Genomic DNA, 23,462 nt, shown 5'->3' on the forward strand with positions numbered 1-23,462 from the left:
AGATTCACGTACTGGGAGTGTGGTGGCCATGAATGATGGGATTTGGGGAAGTGACTGGATCTTGAGGGGTCTGACCTCATCAATGGGTTGCTCCCCTGATGTACTCAAAGTATGATGGCAATGCTGGGAGGTAGTGAAAAGTAGTGAGGACTACTTGGAAGAAGTGGTCACTGGGAATGTGTCCTTGAGATATTCTGCCTTCATCCTCTCCTGGGTTCTTCTCGGTTTGTCACAAGGTTAGCAGTTTTCTCCTCCATATGCTCATGCTGCCATGGTTATACATAAGTCATGAGCCAAGTGACCAAGGTGCTGAACTTCTGAAACCATGATGCTTCTTTCCTTTCTTAAGTTTCTACCAGGTATTTTGTTACAGCAGTAAGAAAAGTAACTGCCACGGTTATGGAAATTATTGTAGTGATACTCTTGGTAATACAATGATCAAAACTGGTAGTGGTTATTCCCTGTGGACAGTTTCCTAGTGTTAAACCTTGTAATTCTGTAGGTTTACTTGTTCTGTAGTGCTGGGCTAGGCACCCTTACCCCACATCTCCTCTGTTGGAGAAGCAGGAGAGTAAAATGTGATAGTTTTTGTTTTTTTTGAGAGAAAAAGAATAAGGATGGACTTCACACGTCCAGTTTGTCCTTTTAAGTAAACCAACCAAAAAATCAACCCTCAGAGAGAAGTAAACTGGGGACAAATGAAGAAGCTAGAAATACTCTTGTTAAGAATAAGAGCACAAAGGTCAAACTCAAGACCACCAGGTTTATTTGGGAGGAAGGTCTGCCTGGGAAGGGCAACCAAGTCTCCTTCCACCCAGGCTGAAGGAGAAATGGTGTAATTCCCCCCCCCCCTTACAACTAGGCCCCCTTTAAATATTAGGCAGAAAAAGTGAAGTCAGCTGGGATGGGTGGGTGGGATGTATGTGGGGTGGGAGAGCAATCTTTATCTCAAGTAGGTATGCCTGTCTGGGGGGAAAGGTGAGTGCTTTCAGTTTAATCAATTATATTAATAGATGCCATTCCATATGGAAGGAAACGTTGTGAGTAGGAGTAAATGTTTCCTCAGCAGATATTATCCACTTTGGGGAATAATGGGGCTTGAACTCAGGGACTTGTGCTTGTTAGGCAAGTACACTACTGTGAAGACTCAGGGTCTGTGTTAGAGGGACAGAATGATGCAGGCTCTGGCCTCAGGATTATCTGAGGACTGTGTTTGTGTATGTGAAAAGCTCTTGGCATACCAGGCTAGAGAGGGAACATGTTCTCTCTCCCTATCTCAAAGCACGTGTCACAGATTCCTGGGAGCTGAGGAAGTAGCTCTGCTTATTTAAGCATAGATGAGCAGCTAGCCAAGCATTTTCCTGAGTACAGGGAAGTGGTCTGAGCTTGCTCTAAAATAGTTTAGATAAAAATATACAAAGACATTGTCTCATTGTTTAAGCAAAATTGTATCTGTTGAAATTCTTTGTGTGAATGTCTCCTGACTAAATCTTGGCAAAGATAATGCAATAAAGTACAGTACACAGTGGCAATTGCTGTTTGCACTCTGCATCACCGGTGTCCTGGTGATTTGGCGACCCTTACCCAGGGACCCCAATGCCTTAGACGTTGACACACTACCATTAGAACCAGGCCTTATCTACTCCATCTACTCAGCCTCCTAAGGAATGTCATCACCACAATTTAGCAAAATAGCTTGCCTGTGAATAACTGACTCCTTTCCCATTTTGATGTTACTGTCCACTGATTCCACCACCCATACTACTCATCTTACACTCACAGATATCCACGGCACTGCCATCCTCTACGTTCTCAATGCCTTGGGGAGGCTTTCTTCTTTTCCTTCACCTCTCCTCTTCTTCCCTTTCATGCCCTAAGTTTCTTGCCGGAGGATTGCAATGGCCTCAAGAGTGTCTCGGTCACCTTCACTTCCTACCTTTACTCGAGAAGCTTCCTGGGCTTGGAATTATGTCATTCCTAGCCCCCTCACCCCAACCTCCCCAGTTTGCCCAAAGGAAGTCACTTTTCAATACTGAGCAGGTTCAGACTTGCATCCACGTTTCTATACCACCAAGACCGTACTCCCTGCATTAAGACTTTTCAAAGTCTTAATGGGCTGTTTGTGGTCCTTGAAGGTGCTGTGGAGGTGCATGGTGGCACTGCCAGGATCCCAGACGAGGAATTCAAAGCAGGAGAAGCCCATGTGCCCCACCAGCCTCATCCATGGGATTTCCTTTTAGCATCAATACTCTCCAAGAGCCAGGCGTTTGTGGCTCGCGCCTATAATCGTAGCTACTCAGGAGGCTGAGATCTGAGGCTCGAGGTTGGAGGCCAGCCGGGGCAGGAGAGTCCGTGAGACTCTTCTCTCTAACCAACCAGCAAAAAGCCGGAGGTGGAGCAGGAGCTGGAGTGGGGGAGCGCCAGCCTTGAGCGCAAATGCTCAGGGGCGGAACCCAGGTCCCAAGTTCAAGCCCAGGACCGGCACAAAACAAGGCAGACAAATCCTCACCGACGGGGTCAGGACGGGCATTAAATTCTTCCCACTAAGGACGCTGAGAGCCGGGGGTGGGGGGGAGGGGGGCAGGGGGGTTCGAGGCTCGGTCCGTCACGGCTCGCTGCCGCGTTAACGCCCGTTCCCCGCCCCCCGGGTTCCACGGCTCCGAGGGCCGCCCGACGCCTCTCAGAAGGCGCGGCTCCGTCCGCTCCGCACCGGTCCGGGCGAGTCCCAAGCCATCTCCACCGGCGCCCGGGACACCGGCGCCCGGGACACCTGGCCGTGCGCGGTGACGCGCACGGGTGACGCCATACAGTGACGTGCGATGACGCGACTGACCCGCAGCCAGGTGCCCGCCGGGCAGCCACACCCTGGGGACCCCGCTCAGGAGGGGCAGCGGGTCGGACTAGTGGGGAAGAAGCCTCAAACTCCACCCCAAGAGACCCCGGAGCCTCAGATCCCGGAGCCCGCCGGTCCGCGCTCGACCGGTTGGTAGGTGACGCCAGCGCGCAGGGCGCGTGCGCGGCCACGGCGGTGTGCGTGAAAGCGGACGCGCGCCGCGGCGGCGGCGGCGGCGGCGGCAGCGAGGACGGCGGCGACGGCAGCGGCCGAGGGGGCGGCGGCTACGTGGGGGGAGCGCGGCAGGCGGCGGAGTCGTCTGTGCCGCGGGCCCGGTCGCAGAGGAACATTGTCGGGGTGAGTAGCCGAGAGATCGCTTCACCTGCTGCGCGGGCCCGGGGCGCGGGGGCGCGCGCCGCTCCACGCCCCTCCGCCGCCTTTTCCGGGGGGCGGGGAAGGAGCCGGGGACGGGGGCTGACGAGGGTCAGTTCCCGGGCCCGGCGTGCCGGGAAGCGGCCGCGCGGGGGGTCCGGTGGGGAAGGGGCTCGTACGTCTGGGAGGTGCAGTGGGTTTGGGGGTTGACTGTGCCGGGCTTCCTCTCCTCCCCCCAAAACAACCGCCCTGAGGAACTGGACTGAGGAGAAGCCCGGGTCCTCGGCGGCCTCGCGTCGTCGCTGACAGGCGGTCGCGCGCGAGCGACAGGAGGCGGAAATGCGGACCCCCCCCCCCCCCCCCGCACTCATCCCCGCCGCGGGACTGGGGTGCGGAAAATAAGATCTAGGCTCGCCGGACCTTTCCCCTCCTGGTCTCGGGGCCGGAGCGGGTGGTTCTGGAGAGAGTGGCCCGCCGGTGCCTCCCGCGCCGGACACACCCACGACCTCGGGGCAGGGCCACCTGTCCGGGTGGACGGGGGCGGCCCACCTGTTGCCTGGATTTTTCCAGCCTCACGTGTGTGCCCACGTGCTTCCTTGGCGTTTTCTGCCAGTGTTGCTGTAGATTTTGAGGCCCAGGCTCTGGTACCTACTTGTCTTCTGTTGTTACTTCCCTATAGACTCAGATCTCCTTCTATCTATTTCCAGACACCTGTTTTGCCTGTGTCATTATCAGGGACATGAAAGTATGAAAGCACTCTTGTTTGTTTGTTTGTTTTTAAACCATGAAAGCACTCTTGTGTGTTTTTAAACCAAAGCTTAGGCAGTACTGACTTGTTTACTAGGTAGAAAATAATGATTCTGTTCAACATGTGAATTGGATGGGAGATGCCAGCATCAAAGGTGCCCCAAATCATAGCCCAGTGCACTGGACTCCCACAATGCTAGATTTGTGGTGGTCTTAGTTATCATTAGAAAGGGAGTATTGGAGGCAGGGAATAACTCCATTATTAACAAAATCCTGAATTCCTGTTGATTAAGGCAATACCAAGAACTTAAAAAAAAAAGATTGTATTGGCTGGGGGCCAATAGCTCATGCGTGTAATCCTAGCTACTCAGGAGGCTGAGATTAGAAGCCAATCCAGGCAGGAAAGTCGGGTTAGACTCTCCTCCCCAATTAACCACCCAAAAGCCCAAAAGTGGAGTAGAGGCTAAAGTGATAGACGGTTAGCCTTGAACAAGAACAGCTCAGGGACAGAGCCCAGGCCCTGAGTTCAAGCCTCAGGACAGTTCCCCCCCCTCATTATATTGAAATTGAATCATGGTTTGTGTAAGAATATGGAGGGAAATAACTTCAAAGTTTCTTTTCAATCTAGCCCTAAAATTCTGCATTTCATCATGGAGGATCTGTAGAGTATGTTACCTGAACTGAGGTTCTTAACATCTTGGAGCCAGTAAACTCAGCTCTGTATTATTCAGAATTCAAAGACACTTCCGGTAACAGCATTTAGGACAAGAGTCATATCTCCACCAAGAGGAGATTTTGTCACAGAGTAAGCGCACAATACATGTTTGTTATCATTCACAACTGAGTGTGTATCTGTGAGTAGAAAGTAGTTTACTCCTTCACTTTATACAGTTTATACACTTCCTCCAGTGTTACATTTGATGCGGGAGGAGGATTGTAGGGTTAGACATGATACAGAAAGGCTGGTGCTGGTGGCTCATGCCTGTAACCCTAGCTCCTCTAGGAGGCTGAGATCTGAGGATCCCAGTTTGAAGCCACAGGGGGGAGAAAAGTCCGGTGAGACTCTTATCTCCAATTAACCACTTAAAAACTGCAATTGGCACTGTGGCTCAAACTGGTGGAACACTAGCCTTGAGTAAAAGAGTTCAAGGACAGCACCCAGGCCTTGAGTTCAAACTCCATGAAAAAAAATGACATAGAAGACCTGGCTTTTTCCTGAACAATTCAGTTGGGGGGGGGGGGGGAGCAGGCATGTGTAAAAGAATTATGAAACCAACTGAGGTAGTGTGTAAGCAAGGGTTATATGAGAACTCTTAAGCACAGTGGAAACTTGCAAAAGATAAGATATGGTCAGGGTTGGGATCTCTTTGGGAGAAGTAAGCCTGGAAGTGGTCTTTGAAAGAAGTGTGAAATTTGAATTAGGAAAGAGATAAGGAATCAAATTCAGAGAAGTTAATGGGAATTTGATCATTGGGGATATGTTGAGACTAATTTATGACTGGACTAGAAGAAGGGAAGAAGGTCTTTGAGAGGGAAATTTTGGAAAGAGAGTGCTCAAGAAGATGGGAAGGGGTAGTGTTAAAGACGGTCAGCATCTCATAGTCCCTGCTTTTAGGGATTGTGGGGATTGTGTTAAAGTCTTTTAGAAGAATGAGTGGTATTTTTACTTAATATTATCAGATACTCTGGTTGAGCCAGTAGCAAGGTGTTACATATTTTTAATTTCAATTACTGATTGGAATAAGTGTCTCTAATGTGTATGTATCTTATGTAATCAGTAGTGCATGCCTCAGTTCTGAAGTCGACCTAAGGTGCTTCAGGCCTTTCTATTGGAAATTTACTGAAGTGAGGTAGCTGAAGTAGTTACCCAGCCTTATCAGTGGCACAGTTTTTGCTTGGGATTATCTCTTAGTGGTGTATGAGATTTGCAGTTATTGCCTAGCCTATGAAAAATAAAAATGGAAAAGGAGTCTTATTTGCAGAAAAACTCAAAAATATTGACAGAAATATTTGATAATACAGACTCTGCTGCTGACTATTAATTTATAACATCTTTTGTTGTATGACAATATCTTGAGTAATGGTGTGAACCTGAAGTTGGATTCCTAGCCATGATGAGTAAGGTTACACAGAATATACTGCATTATTTAACAACTGAACAAGTATTTACTGGGTGCTGGCTATGCTAGCCATTCTGCTGGGTTCTGGGAGGATATAACTGAACACGATATGACATAACAGGATTCATCAGATAATCACTAGCCATTATATGGTGTGATATGTTTAATAAGTTCTGGAATGAATAAAGTGCTGAGGAATAGATAGCTTTGGGTAAAAAATTTGATAGCAAAAGATTGCTTTGAATAGAAGAGTATAGGACTTAGACCTGAAGAAAGAGAGGAAAAGAGCATTCCAGTGGGAAAGAAATGCATACATTGATGAGAGGTTTCTAGATGTTGAAATATTTGTATTTTCCCTCTAGCTGCTTTTATTTTTATTTTTATTTTTTGCCAGTTCTGGGGCTTGAACTCTGTTTCTTTTTTTTTTTTTGGGGGGGGGATGGGCATGGGTCTGGTCGTGGGGCCTGAACTCTGGACCTGGGCGCTGTCCTTCAGCTCTTCAGCTCAAGGCTAGCGCTCTACCACTTGAGCCACAGCGCCACTTCTGGCTTTTTTCTTTTTGCTTATGTGGTGCTGAGGAATCGAACCCAGGGCCTCATGCATGCAAGGCAAGCGCTCTACCACTGAGCCACCTTCCCAGCCCCAATAGATTTTAACTTCCTTTTTTTTTTTTGTTGGTCATGGGGCTTGAACTCTGGGCTTGGGTGCTGTCCCTCAGCTCTTGAGCTCAAGGTGAGCACAGGGCTTGAACTCTGGATCTGAGCGCTGTCCCTGAGCTTTTTGCTCAAGGCCAATGTTCTACCACTTGAGTTACAGTGCCACTTCTGGCTTAGTAGTTTATTGTAGATAAGAGTCTTATGGACTTCCCTGACCTGGCTGGCTTCAAACTGTGATCCTCAGATCTTAGCTTCCTGAGCAGTTAGGATTACAGGTATGAGCCACCAGTGCCCAACTTGTAAAGCATTTTTTTTTTTTTTTTAATTGTGAGGCTTGAATTCAGGTTTTGGGCACTATCCCTGAGCTTTTTGCTCAAAGCTAGAGCTCTGTCACCTAGAGCCACAGCTTCACTTCCGGTTTTCTGATAGTTAACTGAAGAGTCAGTCTCACAGATTTTCCTGCCTGGGCTAGCTTTGAACCTTGATCTTCAGCTCTCAGGATTACAGGCATGAGCCACCAGCGCCAGCCTTTCTATGTCACATCTAACCCTACAATCCTGTAATCCTAGCTACTTAGGAGTCTGATACCCATCTTGGGTCTTATGTGTCATATATATGAGGACTTTTGACGTATAGTACAAATATTAGTCCTAGTCTTTGATAGGAGCTTGTAAGAGAGTTTTGCCATAGAAAGAAAGCAAACAGTGCTTGTGTAAAGTTTTGAACACATTTGTAAAGGAATTTCAGGAGTTTAGTTGGTGCTTCCTAACTAAAAAGTTGCCAAATGATCACCATACTTTCTAGGTACTTGTTCTTTTTTTTTTAGGTAACATTCATTCATTAAGCAATTATTGTTTCCCTGGAAATTATGTGTAAACATATGCATACTGTCAGGGACTATATCTGACTTTTACAACACTGGTAAGAACAGATGTTGAGGACTTGATGCTGAATCTACTCAGCTTTATGCAAGGGCTATGAGCAGAATAGAGATGTATAGACTTTTGTTTTTTGCAATCAGATTTGCAATTTGATAGAAGAGAGACTATATTTGGATTACTACAAAGGATAGAAACATCTATAAATATTGATTACAGTCTAGGTACTTGATTGTTGAGTGGCTGAGTGTTCAGTTTTTATTTCAATTCATAAGCCATTAAGATGTTTCAGAAATTATAACAATTCATAACTCATATTCACCTCATGGGCTGCTTTTTGCATCTGAATATGGGAAACAAAAATAAATATTCTGGTGGCCTGTGTCCTTGTTTTCTTGATTTAGGAATATACTCACAGAACATTGTCTTAGGCAACTTTCTGCTTTCATAGACAACTAAGACAAATCAGGTTTATTTTGGCTTACAGTTTTGGAGTTTCTAGTCCATAATCAGGCAAGTCCATTACTTTTAGTACTGTGATGGCAGGAGTATTACATAGAGCACTTTATGGCTGGAGAAATTAGGGTTCCATAAGTCCTTTTAAGGGCACACCCATATGGCCTAAAATCACCCATTAGGTTCTATCTCTTAAAGACTCTCTCCCTATCTTTCACCAATACTGTTATAGGCTGGAAACCAAACTTTATGACACATGGTCCTTGGAGGACATTCCTAATCCAAACTATACCATGCATATAAACTAAAGTGTTTTTTTTTAATTGTGAAAATATCGTACAGAGAGGTTACAATTACATGGCAAGGTAATGAGTACATTTCTTCCGGCTTTTTTTTCTTTCTTTCTTTTTTTTTTTTCTTATGTGGTGCTGAGGAATCGAACCCAGGGCCTCATGCATTGCAAGGCAAGCACTCTACCACTGAGCCACCTTCCCAGCCCAGTACATTTCTTATCAAGCATTGTTGCCTCCTTTGTTTCCCCTTCCCATCCCTTCCCATTCTCCCCCCCCCCCCCCCCCCCCGCCCCCCACCAAAGTTGTAAAGTTCTTTTTTCGACATAATGACTTGTACATCTCATTGTTGCAATGGGTCCATCTGTATCCCTACTTAAACAATTTGTTTTTTCCCCTTCCCCTCCCCAAATTATACCAACATCAAATACAGTGAAAACAGGGGTTATACCGTGGGGGAGGGACGTACAAAGCAACAAAGAAATAATCTTATAAATATGTTAGAAACAATCGCAAGAAAGAAAAAGCATTTGAATCCTTATCTTGGGGTTCATTTCGCTTAACATCAACTTATCTGACTGTTTCTGCTTGTCTCAGACATATACTAGTAATTGCAAATAAGGGAAACCATGGACCTATGTTTCTTTGGGCCTGGCTTACTTCACATAATATAATTTTTTCCAAAATCCTTCCATTTCCTAACAAATGGGGAAATGTCATTCTTTCTGATGGAGGCATAGAATTCCATTGTGTATATATGCCACATTTTCTTGATCCATTCATCTACTGAGGGGCCTCTGGGTTGGTTCCATATCTTAGCTATGGTAAATAATGCTGCCATAAACATAGTTGTGCTGGTAGCTTTAGTATGATCTTGTTTGTGATCATTGGGGTAAATGCCCAAAAGTGGGATTGCTGGGTCATAGGGGAGCTCTATGTGGAATCTTTTGAGGAACCTCCATACTACTTTCCAAAGTGGTTGAACAAGTTTATACTCCCACCAACAATGCAATAAGGTTCTCTTCTGTCCACAATCCCCTCCAGCATCTGTTGTTATTAGAGTTCTTGATTATAGCCATTCTAACTGGGGTGAGGTGGTATTTCAATGTTGTTTTGATTTGCATTTCTTTTATGGCTAGGGAGGTTAAGCATTTCTTCATGTGTCTATTGGCCATCCTTCTTTCCCAGAGAAGTTTTTCTTTAAGTCTTTAGCCCACTTATTTATTGGGCAGTTGTTTCTTTGAGGATTTGTTATTGGGGGATTTAATTTTTTGAGTTCCAGGTATATTTAGATATGAGACCCTTGTCCGTTGTATGGCTAGTGAAGATCTTCTCCCAATCTGTGGGCTTGCTAGCTATGTCCTTTGCCGTGCAGAAGCTCTGCAATTTCATGCAATCCCATTTGTCCAACCTTTCTTTGATTGGTTGTGTTTCTGGGTCTCTATTAAGAAAATTTTGGCCTGTGCCAAGGAGACCTAGGGTTTCTCCTGTTCTGTCCTGTAATGTTTTCAGAGTGTCTGCTTTGACTCCGAGGTCTTTGATCCATTTGGAGTTGATTCTGGTACAGAGTGATATATAAGGTTCTAGCTTTAGTTTTCTATAAGTGATTAATTTTGCCAGCACCATTTACTGAAGAGGCTGTCTTTCTTCCATTCTAACTAAAGAGTTTTTATAGTTTAAGTTTCCCACAAAGGCCCATCTACTAAATGCTTTTTTGCCATCTATGGCACTATTGGGAGGTGGTGGGCCTAATGGAAGGACGTTAGATCATTGGAGGCCACTAGAGCTGCACCTTACAGTGAATATTGGAAACTCAGCCCTACCGATTTCTCTTTGCTTTCTGGACACTATAATGTCAACAGCCTTGCTTCATCCTGGTCTCCCATAATGTACTGCTTCACCATTGGTCCAAAAGAAGTGGATCAAATAACTGAACTAAAATCTCTGAAAGAGTGAGACAAATTAAACATTTCCTTTAAGTTGATTTTCTTAAGTATTTGGCCACAGTGACACAAAGCTGCCTAATACATTTGTCACTAACAATTAGGAGTTATTTACCTAGTGGCTATATTATGTAAGATCCTTAATATGTATTATTTGTAAATCAGACAATCTCTATTGTACAAATAAGGAAATTGAGTTCTGCAAGGACAGGTTGTCTTTGTCTCTAATTGTGGCTAATGAGAGATGGCATTACTTTAGCCATAGCTTTGGCCTATGAGGCCTATGCTCTTTCTAGTTTCTGTCAGCTCCTGGTTTCAGCATCTAGCATGAAGATGTCCTGATGGTGAAATACTCATTTCTGCTGGTTTTGGAAAAGTTCCCAGAGGAAGTTAGAATTTTAGTAACAACTTGAGTATTTGAAGAAAATTTGATAACATAGTTGGGGATAGAGGGGAAAGGATGGGACAATTAAAGGTCCCAATGCTGACTGTCCTTTGAAGATGCTCAGTGTTTGATTCAAAATGTTTTTAGTAGATTCACAGGACATTTTACTTAAGCACTACCCAAATTTTCCACAATATAGGTATGAAGTTATCTACAAGGGATAGTAGTTTGCAAGCTAGTTCTATTTAAAGCAAACTGAGAACTTTTTCTTTCATCCTTTAAAACCTCAGGGCTGGGAAGGTAGCTCAGTGGTAGAGCGCTTGCCTTGCATTCATGAGGGTTCGATTCCTCAGCACCACATAAGCAAAAAGAAAAAAGCCGAAAGTGGCGCTGTAGCTCAAGTGGCAGAGCACTAGCTTTGAGCTGAAGAGCTAAGGGACAGCGCCCAGGCTCAGAGTTCAGGCCCCATGACCGGACCCCTTTCCCCCCCAAAAAAAACCCAAAACCTCATCTCAAACAATGTAGTATTTGAGATTTCCCAATTAATCTCTTCTCTGTCCATACCACATATTCCTTCCAAAAATTTTTAAAAATACTTGTTCACACAATAAAGGTATTTTATTTATAGTCTATTGTAGTTATTCTGATTTGCTTCATCCATTGCATATTGGCAGTCTCACTTTTTTTATCCTATTTGCTATATTCCTGGAAATATAGGCTATAATTAATTTTGTAGATAATAATTTCAGCTCACTGCATAATATATACTTCTGTAAAATAATTCTACAAATGGAATAAATAATAAACATTATATTAACTGCTACTTTTGGTTGGTTGTGAGGCTTGAACTCAGGGCCCAGGTGTGTCCCTTTGGCTCAATTACTAGTACTTTGCCACTTTGAGCAACAGCTCTATTTCCAGTTTTTGAGTGGTTAATTGTTGATAAGAGTCTCACGGGGACTTTTCTGCCAGGGTTGGCTTCGAACCATGTTCTTCAGATCTCAATCTCCTGAGTAGCTAGGATTACCGGTGTGAGGCACTAGCACCCAGCAGCATTTTTTTTTTTTTTTCTTTCAGTTGTGGGGCTTGATCTATGGGCTTGGGCACTATCCCTGTCCTCTTCAGCTCAAGGCAAGTTCTCTACTGCTTGAGCCACAATACTACTTTTGGTTTTCTGGTGGTTAATTGGAGATAAGAGTATCATGGACTTTCCTGCCCAGGCTGACTTTTTTTTTTTTTTTTTTTTTGTCGGTCGTGGGGCTTGAACTCTGGGCCTGGGCGCTGTCCTTCAGCTCTTCAGCTCAAGGCGAGCGCTCTACCACTTGAGCTACAGCGCCACTTCCGGTTTTCTGGTGGTTTATTGGAGATAGGAGTCTCACGGTCTTTCTTGCCCGGGCTGGCTTTGAACTGCGATCCTCAGATCTCAGCCTCCTGAGTAGCTAGGATTACAGGCGTGAGCCACCAGCGCCCGGCCCAGGCTGACTTTTGAACCACCATCCTCAGATCTCACCCTCCTGAGTAGCTAGGATTATAGGCATGAGCCACCCATGCCCAGCCACAGCAAATTTTTTTTTTGGGGGTCTGGTCGTGGGGCCTGAACTCTGGGCCTGGGCACGGTCCCTCAGCTCTTCAGCTCAAGGCTAGAGCTCTACCACTTGAGCCACAGCATCATTTCCGGCTTTTCTCTTTTTGCTTATGTGGTGCTGAGGAATCGAACCCAGGGCCTCATGCATGCAAGGCAAGTGCTCTACCACTGAGCCATCTTTCCAGCCCCAGCAAATATTTTTTATTTTGTGGGTCAGGAACTCAAGGGCAACATTGTGGGGTCATTTTGGCCTAGGGCTGCTGATGAGTTGAAGCTAAGCTTTTGAGAAGTTCTGTGGATGTCATCTGAAGGCTCTGGTGGGCTGGAGTTTCTGCTTCCACGATGGCACACCCAGATGACTGTTGGTATCTTTGATGTCCTATTTTTAAATTTATTTTTTACTTATTATTTTTTTCTGGTCCTGGGGCCCTAACTCAGGGCCTGGGTGCTGTCCCTGAGTCTCTTTGTGCTCAAGACTAGCACTCTACCACTTGAGCCACAGTGCTACTTCCTGCTTTTTTGAAGTAGCTTATTGGAGGTAGGAGTCTCATGGACTTTCCTGCCCTGAAGGGTTTCAAGTTGTGATTCTCAGATGTTAGCCTCCTGAGTAGCTAAGATTACAGGCAGTAGCCACCAGTGCCCAGTGGTTTTTACACTTTTTTTTTTGTAGGTCATGGGGTTTAAACTCAGGGCCTGGGGACTGTCCCTTGGCTCTTTAGCTCAAGGCCAGTGCTCTACCACTTGAGCCACAGTGCCACTTTTGGTTTTCTGAGTGATTTATTGGAGATAAGAGTCTCACAGAGTTTCTTGCCCCGGCTGATTTTGAACCAACAATCCTCAGATCTCAGCCCCCTGAATAGCTAGGATTACAGGTGTGAGCCACCGGCACCGGGCTTGGTTTTTACATTTTAAAGCAACTTTTCATCTCTGTCAGATTTGTTGTGGATTCCTTGAAATTTTGTACAGCCAGAATGTTTTCATTTTATCTTGTTTTGTACACTTGTTCTTAAATGCTTTCATTCATACTTAATGAATGAATCCAAAATACAAACAGTTTTAGCTAAGGTGTCTCAAGAGTACTTGCTTAGTCCCTCTGAAGGCACACACTGGAATTTCACAGTGACATTGGGCTTAGCTTAGGTGAGCCCATTCATTCATATTAAATTTTTTTGGCTACTTCACAGCTCTTTTTCTTGAGCCTTACGTAGCTGAATCTTTATCTAAACCTCACTTTGTTTAGAAGATGTATAAAAAATGTAATTGGTTTAGTCAGAGAATCTTTTGAGAACACATTATAGGTTTGTATTTTGGTACTTTATATCTTTAGGTGAAACCAGATTGTAACTTCACTATCCTTACCCACAGCTAGTATCAATTACATGCTTACTCATTTTTCTTATACTTCTCACGTAACCTACACTGTATGTCCCCAAATGTTAATATCTTATACATTGTTTTATCCTTTTCTCTCTCCCTATTTTCCTTTTGGACTGTTAGAAGTATTGCAGCTATAATGTCCAGTCTTTCAGGGTGCATTTTCTAAAAGTAAGAATATTCTCTTACTAATCACCTTGTAATCAAATATGATTATCTAACTTGTAGGTCTTACTCATATTTCACCAATTGACTTAGTGGGCTTATTCATGAGTAGCATTTATAGAAACAAAACAAAAATCCCAAATCAGACATATGGTGCATTTAATTGCTTTCCTTTGGTCTTTTCAATCTGAGTTAGTTACTTAATCTTTGTCTTTTCTCCTTCCTTCCTCGTTTCCTCCTTTTCTTCCTTCTTTCTTCTTCCCTCCTTTCCTCCTTCCCTGTCTCTCTCTCCCTTCTTCCCTCTTTCTCTTCCTTTCTTTTTCTTGAGAGTCTTAATAAATAGCCCAGACTGGCTTTGAATTTGAAATCCTTCTTTAGCCTGAGTGCTGGGATTACAGCACTCAGGCACATACTATCATGTTCTTAAAACTTGACAGTTTTAAAGGCTTAAAACTGACATTGATTTCATGTAAGAATTCTTTTGTTGCTCACTGGTTATATATTTTTTATTACTCAAATTGAGATTTGATTAACGGGAACCCTTAGTTGTTTCTCTCTTTCTAACATTATTCTCATTTGATGATTTTTTTTTCCTTCTGATTTTCTGGTACAAAGTTCATGTATTTTCCTCATGTTTGCCTTGGAACTAGCTATTTCTCCAAAGAAGCCTTAGTGGAAAGGTATGTGTAGTTAGAAATAAGTTCTCAGTGTTAGGTGTGCCCTTGGCTGGGGGGGGGAGGGGGGTGACATTACTTGTTTCTAGTCTTTTTTAACAGACAGCTACAGAGGTTGTGTGCTTGTATAAGAGAAAGAGACAGAGAATCTTCCAGTTCCATCCCTACACATCAAGGATGTGTATTCGGAATTCCTTTCTTTAACAGCTATTTCCTAGTTTCCTTTATTGAAAGCATATTCATTTACAGTATTTTTGAACTTCTAATGCACCTAGATGTAGGTTCAAATTGCTAAGTCTAATTTCCTATGCAAAAGAAACATATTAACAAGAGCTCAACATTCTTTTCTAATGCTAGCCTGAGGGCCTGTAGTTCAAATACTGTGCCCAAAAGTTACAGGGTTGGGGCTGGGAAGGTGGCTCAGTGGTAGAGCACTTGCCTTGCATGCATGAGGCCCTGGGTTCCATTCCTCAGCACCACATAAGCAGACAAATAAAAGCCGAAAGTGGTGCTGTGGCTCAAGTGGTAGAGTGCTAGCCTTGAGCTGAAGAGCTCAGGGACAGCACCCAGGCCCAGAGTCTAGGCTCACGACCGGACCCAAAAAAATAAATTAAAAATAAATAAATAAAGATTTCCTTTAAAAAAATTAAAAAAAAGTTACAGGGTAAGTGAAATACAATTTGATTCTGTTACAAAGTATTTGAGGGTAAGCCTTTCTCCATTTTTATTGACTTTATTGTCCTTTTTTTTTTTGAATATGTGAAACACAAACTACTTTCTAGAACTTAAAAGGTATTCTCACAGAAGTGCTACATTTTTCTGCATTTTTATCTTATTTCTTCTACCCACTTTCCTATAGCCAGTGTATTTATCTACTAAGAAGCTGTGAGCTTGCTGCAGATATTCGTATTGTAGGGTGTGGTTAAACAGACTCAATATTTCTATTATTTTGAGTGTTTATATTAACAGCATTATATTATATTTATATAATTCTATTTATATAATATTTATATTAACAGTTTTCAGTAACTGGCAAAAGAGAAGAAAGGCAATCTAATGAGGATACTCCCTTTGTAAATCTCATCTCACCAACTTACTATTTCTCTTAAATAGGCATTATAGAAATATTGACTATAGCACAAAATTTAAACACAAAAGAGCATTCAGTGGAACTTAAGTCTGTTATCCTTCTCCTAATTCATTCCACAGGCATTTATTAAGTGCTTCTTTGATATTAGGCACAGTTCTAGTTTTGGATATGCAGAAGTGAACAAAATAAAGATTTACCTTTATGGTGCTTTTTAAAAAAGTACTAGAGTTTTAACTCAGGACTTTATAATTATTTTGCTGTTACTCTACCACTTGTGCCATACCTTCAGTACTGCTTTTTGCTCATGATTTTGGAGATATCATTTTGAATACTTTTCTGCCTGGATTAGCTCTGAGCCGAAGTTCTCCATAGCTCAGCCTCCTGAGTTGCTAGGATTACAGGTGTGAACTATTGGCATCTAGCTTTCATTTGATTGGGGGTGGGGTGGATTAAAAATAATGTTCCTGGCTTGAAGGTATGATTTAGTGGTAAGAGCACCTAGGCACAAAGGCCTGGGTTCAAATATATTACTCAGTAGTAGAACAAGAACACTTCCTAGTGTAGGAGCTCTGGATTCCATCCCCAGCATAAAGAAAAGAAAACAAAACATAGAAGTGTTCTATGTATAGTATAAAAATAGAACACTGAAACCTTTTAAAATTGTTTTAAGAAGAGTGGAGAGGGAGAATGAGAAGAAAAGTTTTAATGGCTATTGTTTTTATCTTTTTTTGGGGTGGGAGGTTGTCATGGGGCCTGAATTCCAGGCCTGGGTCCTGTGCCTGAGCTCTTTTGCTCAAGGCTAGTGCTCTATCACTTTGAACCACAGCTCCACTTCAGTTTTCTGGTAGTTAATTGGAGATAAGAGTCTCATGGGGACTTTCCTCCCTGACTTGGCTTTGAACTGAGATACTTAGATCTCAGCCTCCTGAGTAGCTAGAATTATAGGTGTGAGCCACCAGCACATAGCTTTAATGTTTATTTATTTGTTTTGTCAGTACTGGGGCTTGAACTCAGAGCCTGGGCCATGTTCCTGAGCTTTCTTTGCCTAAAGATAACATTCTACCACTTGACTCACAAATGTTACTTCTGGCCTTTTCTGTTTATGTGGTACTGAGGAATTCAACTCAGGGCTTCATGCATGATAGGCAAGCACTCTACCACTAAGCCACATTCCCAGCCTTAATATTTTTTCTTAAACACAAATGTTTGCTCTTTTTATCTGTTGGAGATCAGCACATTAATGCCTATAGAGTACAATACTATGCTTTTCTTAATACAGGCTCATCCTACAATAAGTTGATTTGGATTATGAGAATTTCATTTTACTACTCTTATTTGAACTCCCGATTTGCTGTCACCACTTCAGGAGTGTTGGCATTTCCTCATGTGGGTGGGCACCAGGAGCACCATTGTCAAGCTGTCTTGGCACTTACATAATTGATGGGTTGGTGAGGCTCTCTCAGATACTTAGCTTGCTGTTTTGTCATTGTAATAATCTTGTTTGCCTTTGCTTTGTTTCTACTGATTTCCTTCTGTACTGTTCTGTCACCCTCAATTAGATGTTTAATTACCTAAATGTTATAATATGTGTACTTTGTTAACTGTTGAGGTAATAGTATGTCATTTCTTTCAGTGTTAATTAAATTCCTTTGATGTTAAGAAATCACCCAGCAAGAGTTTGTCCTAAAGCTGGATAACTTGTTTTCTATTGTCAGTGTTTCTCTACAGCTTTCAGTTAATTCTTTGCTGCCTGAACTTATTTATCAGTGATTGAGAAATTTCTAGTCATTCACACCTTCTGTTTTAGGCTGGATTAGAGCAGATCATTAGGTAGTGTAGCTCCCACTGTTTCTAAGTTCTCTGTGTATGTAAGTAGTTTATTTAGACCATGGTGTGACTACTTTATGGTAAGAGTTTATCTAACTCAGGAGAAATAGGGACAAGATGCCCAGGCAGATCCTCCCTTTTATCCACAGCACTGTGATGACCACATGCCAGGTTCTAATAGGTGCTTTAGTTGCAAAGAAGGATGTTGCATGATCCATTTCCACAAGGAATTTGTAATCTGGTGGGAGAACAGATTCAAAGGTAAATGTTTGTAATAAAAAAACAATAGAAGCTGTGATAGAAATATAGAAGACTGTTAACTTAGAATTTATATGCTGAGAAAATTTACCTAAAATTTGAAGGAGACACCTTAATAAACTCTGGTACTCAGGGAAGTCTTCTTGTTGAAGGTATTTTAGGGTAAGTAACCATAATTAGCTTGGTATTATTTTAGCAGAAAGTGAGAGTGGTGGAAATCTGGAGACTACATGAAAGATGTAAATGAAAGATGTAAATTTTATCTGGAAGGCATTACTCATATGGAAGGTACATCTCTAGGAGCAGAACCTGAGGAAGCAGTATTGAAAGAAGGCACCAAGGGCTAAAAGGAGAGCCAGGAGAGGAGAGTGGCTAGGGAGTAGAGTGTCAAAGAGAGCAGGTTCTACAATGTCAGATGCTGTCAAGAGGCTAGGAAGCTAAGGACCGAAAATGACTTGTACATTCCAGTTAGGAAGTCACTGACAGCTTTGGTGACATCCATGTCAGTGGAGTGGTGGCCCAATTACAAAACTTCATTCAGTGTATTGAGGAATGAATCAGAAGTTAGAAAGAAGAGTCGAAGACTATTGATCATCTTAAAATTTGAGTGAAAACTTGCAGAGGAATTAAAAGGTATATATGGAAAAGCTGGCTGTAAAGCCTGAGTACTCTCAACCTGAGGAAGCTGGTTTGGGCTCAGTGTAGTAAGTGCGAAGTTCTTGAAACTATATAGACTTAACTCACTGGAGTCAGGTGCTTCCTCAGTAGCCTCTAGGTGAATTTTACCTATTTCTGAATGGAGTATAATTTGCATTAAGAAATCATCACAGGAATAACTTGTTCTAACTTATATCTTGACACAGAGCAGCAACAACAAGAAGCTGGGTAGTAGTGGTGAAGGAAACCATAGGGAGAAAATGGTAGTATGAAGTGACAAATGTCAGGCACTGTGATCTCTCCCTCATATATTTTATTTTACTTTTTAGATGGTCACCCTATAGGGGCAGCCCACTGTAGAACCTTATTTCTCCTTCCCTTGTCCTAGGTTTTACCATGTAGTGGCTCATCTATAAAAAGCCCTGCTTGTGAGTCTTAAGTTCTTTCCAGGTCTAAGTTCTAGGGATCTGTGAATACTTACTAATAGATTTATTTGGGCAGGAGAAAAGGCTAATAAGGGAATCCTGCCAGTGAGTTAATAACTTAATAGTAACACTATCAGCTTGTTCACACTAAAATATTTATTTTCCCATCACAAAGTGAGTACTTATTATGTATGTGGCCTCAAAGGGCTGGTGTAAAATAAATCATGTAAATAGGTTTGGTGATAGGCCCTTCATCAATTGTTACTGGCCCTGGGCACATAAGCAGATAGTTGTACCTGCAAGATTGTGTGATAATTTTAAAGTGTGTTATAGGCTAAGTGCTAAGTATTTTTATTAATTTAAGAAGCACTTTGGCATGTGGCCTTTAAAAATACATTATTATATTATCATAAATCTTGATTAAGGCAACAAAATATAAGGCCAACTTCATAGCTGGAGTGAAATATTTTATAGCATGTATAATGAGCCACTAGATTATGACAATTCTCTGTTTACGTTTGAAAAATGAGTGCTGGGAAAGGAATTAGAAGCTTTAAAGGTCTCTTTAATTGTGAAGGTTAGTTTTGAGGAATAGTGTTTTGTGCCTAGTAAGTAGTTAATAATTGATGAGGACAATGAAAAAAGGCTTTCAAACCTTAAATTGATTTTGGAAAAAAAGACTAGAATAAAAATATAATGTTAACTTGAGTATCAAAAACAAACTTTACAACATGATGTAGAAAGAAAGAAAATTAGCAAATGCTAGGCATTTAAAGTTTTAATACTCATTTTGTGTTATGGAATTCCTCCAGTATTTATCTGTTTTCTTCTCTGTTAACTCAGACTTCCTTTTCAGTCTTATATTGTCAGTGCCATTGAGTCCTCTTCCCTTGCTGTGGTATATGCATGAAACATTTTTCATTTAATGTCCTTAAACAGCCACTTTCGTCCATTATTTAGACCTCATCTTATATACAGGATATGTAGGTTACTTTAGATTTATTCATGATCATTGCAGAGTGTTCTATGAATGGGTGGGAGGGTTGTCCTGGGGCTTGAACTCAGGAGCTGGACAGTAGGTATCCTGAGCTTTTTTGCTCAAGACTCATGTTCTACCCACTTGAGCCACTACTCCACTTTCAGCCTTTTGGTGTTTAATTGGAAATAAGAGTCTCACAGACTTTCTTGCCCTGGCTGGCTTTGAATTGTGATCCTCAGATTTCAGCTTCCTGACTAGCTAGGATTCCAGATGTGAGCCATCAGTCTCCAGCAAGGGATTTTATCTTTAGCAGCTAATTCCACCATTGGCCAATAAATGGCACTTTGTTTTCTCCCTCCTTCCTTCTTCCCTCCCTCCCTCCCTCTCCCTCTCCCTCTTCCCCTTCCCCTCCCTCCCTCCCTCTTTCCCCCTCCCCCTCCCTCCCGTTCCTCCCTCCCTCCTTCTCCCTCTTTCCCCCTCCCTCTCCCTCCCTCCCTCTCTCCCTTCCTTCCCTCCCTTCCTACCTTCCTTCCTTCCTTCCTTTTTTTTGGCAATTCTGGTGTACTCAGGGCCTTACACTTGCTAGGCAAGTGTCTCCAGCCCCCATTTATGTCTGAGAAGGAAAAAGACTACAGGAATTGGTGTTTTACAGTTATCTGCTACATGTGATTATTTTATGTTTATCAAATACTGTGTTGGTTCAATGATATGAAGTTAAATTTAATATGTAAAAATGTATTAACCACAGTTTATATTTTTCTCTTAGGAATGACCTTTAATTGATAATCTGTTTTCATTGTAGGCCCCTCTTCTAAAGGCTAGTTCTAGTACCCTTATTTGACAGGCTATGAGAATTTGTGTCAGTGACATCCCAAGTTGGTGTCCAGCTGAACTGGACACATATCAAGATTAGACATTAAAGAGCCAACTAATGAAAGTCTAAGAAATAGAGATGAGCCTTGGCATATTTATATAAACTCTGAGATGTTTGGTCATGGTAAAGAATTGAGTATTAAATGTGAACAAACTTGGTCCATGAGTGTTGTTCAAAACTTAGGAGTCTAATCATAAGCTCATCAATTTTTCAGTAGCCTCTTGGGGGTATTAGTGCACAGAATACAGAGGATTTATCCACAGTACTTGACAGCTTTTGTTCCAGAACAGAAGGAAAAATATATTCCTCTCTTTTTTAATGAGTTTTATTTTCCCACAGTGAAAGTGAAGTATATACATATGTGCACCAGAGAGGGTGAAAGGCAGGCCACGTATCCGCTCATTCCATTCATGGAGGGCTTGTGGGTTGGGAATAAAAACGAATTTAAACCATGAAAAGGAGACAATTTAATAGGGAAAAAAATCTGTTCTCAATGAGTTTATTAGACTAAAACTCTTTTTGTCCAAGATTTTCTGTTTCTAAAATACAAAAGTATGGCTTGTGTCTGTTGTCTCCTTTATTCTTACATACACACTGTAGATTAGACGGGGGAAGAATTCTTGGTCAATTCATTGGCACCTTAGATGAGTCAGTCAGTGGCTTTACTTTTGGTAGTAACTTCCAGACTACATGGGGATAATTATTTTATTTATTTTTTTCATCATGGTAGAGAATGGTATGCTGGAGTTAGAATAAAGACATGGCTCATAAAACTAAAGGGGAAGAAATCACATGGGCAGAAAAAGTTTGGTATAATTTAACATGGCACAGATAAACTTATAAATCAAGATTTAAAGTTAGACTAATTTCTCAGAGTTGACTTTTTGTGTGTGTATATGCCAGTATTAGGGCTTGAGAACTCAGAGCCTAGGTGCTATACCAATCTTTTTGCTCAGGGCTAGTGCTCTAGCACTTGAACCAAGCATTTTGGTGGTTAATTGGAGATAAGAGTCTCATGGATTTTCCTGCCTGTGCTGGCTTTGAATTGTGATCCTCACCTCCCTGCCTCTTGAGTAGTTAGGATTACAGGCTTGAGCCACTGTGGCCAGCTTGATCTCTTTTTATTTCACAACTTCATAGAAAATAGCCAAGATACTGTGGTTTGAGAAACTACAGTTATAGTACACATTAAATATTTTACAAATGAAAAGCCAATTTGCTTTACACAGAGAATGCAGATGTTCACCATAGGTTTGCTACAAAGAAATTGCTTCAATTGCTGACTCCAATGCCTTAATGAGAGTTCATACTATAGTAACCTTTATTAAAATTAGAGAAATAGCATATAATTTAAATCTGGGGAAGAATATTACAAACCTTTAGGTTATCAATGAAGAAATAAAACAAATGGCTTATTCTGTATTTTCAAATATACAACTAACATCTGCCCATAATGACTTCTCTCTCTTTCTTTCTTTTGGCCTTAGGTGCATATGCATTTCTGCTGTCAGCATTCAATGAATCCAGTAGCTTGAGACCAATAAGGCAGAAAGTCCTGAAAAGGGATATTTACCGAGATAGTGATAGCTACTTCTTGAAGCTTAATTTGTGACTTGTCTTTCCAAAAGGCATTTCTCTTGTAGGAAATTGTCTCATGAAAATGTCACATGGAGCCAGCACTAGCTTGAGAGAGGGAGGGAAGTTTGATGGCTAGATGATCAAGGTCTTCAGTAAACATCAAGAACCTAGGTTAAGAAAATCTGGTACACTCTTGCATCTCACTGTTTTCTGAAGTAGCTGAAGAAGATATTTTGTAGGGAAGAAAGCAGCATTAAGCTTTTGTATTTTGGTGGAACTTTAAAACAGAATGCAACTCTTTTGGGCATTTGATAATTTGTTTTGCTTAGGATCCCCTATTTGAATGCTTGAGTTTGTTTTCAGGTATATGGGAAGATTAATTTAATTAGAGATTACGCCCCAAGAGACAAAAGAAGGCTTGAATTAAATAGAAAATAAAAATAATATTGTAAACTATTTTTTTGACCTTTGGAGTCTTAAGTATTTTGTGATTGAATAATAAAGTAAAAGCTTCTCCCAGCCATCACAGGATTCACTAATGTTGCTAAACTGAGCCTGCAGCATTGCCTAGTTCAGAACATTTTTAGAAAGATGATCCTTATTTTTTTTTAAAAGGACAAATAACACAACATTGAAGTTGAAGTGGACATGACTTTCAGACTTTCCCAGAGAAAAGGACATGCCAACAACATCCCATGTGAACCTCAATCATGTTTCTCCTTGTTACGCATTTCATTGTCCAGGTGTGAGTACTTTTTTGTGCTGGTACGAGGGTTTGATCTCAGCACCTAGTGCTGCTCCTTAGCTCTTTCGCTCAAAACTAACCCTCTACCACTTGACCCATACCTCCACTTCTGGCTTTTTCGTGGTTAATTGGAGATGAGTGTCACAGACTTTCCTGCCCGGGCTAGTATAGAACGACAATACTCAGATCTCAGCTTCCTGATTAGCTAGGATTACTGATGTGAGCCATAGGTGCCTGGAGAGTACTTTATGATTTAGAATTTGGCTTCCAGAATAGCAGAGTCAAAGTTCTACCTCCCAGTATGTTCAGTCTTCATCTTTTCCCATTAGACTTTTTGGTGACAAGTGGAGTATATATCAAAAGAAGCACAGTATCCTGGCCATGAAAAAGTGGCATGTGGTGTTTTTGTGAGAATGTTTAAGATGCAGACAGGATATCATGTATCTCCCCAGGCGGTATCAATTTAAAGTTTAAGGAATACTACTTCAAATTACACACCACATGGGTACCAAGAGCAGAGAGAAAATTGCTAAACCATATGCTTGTAAATG

General features: G+C 41.9%; 1 protein-coding gene across 2 annotated transcripts in view; it reads left to right on the top strand.

The window, feature by feature from the left end:
* Window positions 1–3,084: 3,084 nt before the first annotated feature.
* Window positions 3,085–23,462, top strand: part of Btbd9 (BTB domain containing 9) — a 341,406-nt gene continuing 321,028 nt past the window's right edge. Inside the window, exon 1 of one of the 2 annotated variants that reach the window (XM_042684270.1) lies at window positions 3,085–3,190. The gene's annotated coding sequence lies outside the window, so the exon portion shown is untranslated. Of the gene's footprint in view, window positions 3,191–12,500; window positions 12,506–23,462 lie in introns of those variants that run through there. The other variant, XM_042684271.1, reaches the window with a different exon arrangement.

This window comes from Dipodomys spectabilis, unplaced genomic scaffold (assembly GCF_019054845.1).
Source record: "Dipodomys spectabilis isolate Male_0828 unplaced genomic scaffold, ASM1905484v1 ptg000085l, whole genome shotgun sequence".
NCBI classification, from domain to species: domain Eukaryota; kingdom Metazoa; phylum Chordata; class Mammalia; order Rodentia; family Heteromyidae; genus Dipodomys; species Dipodomys spectabilis.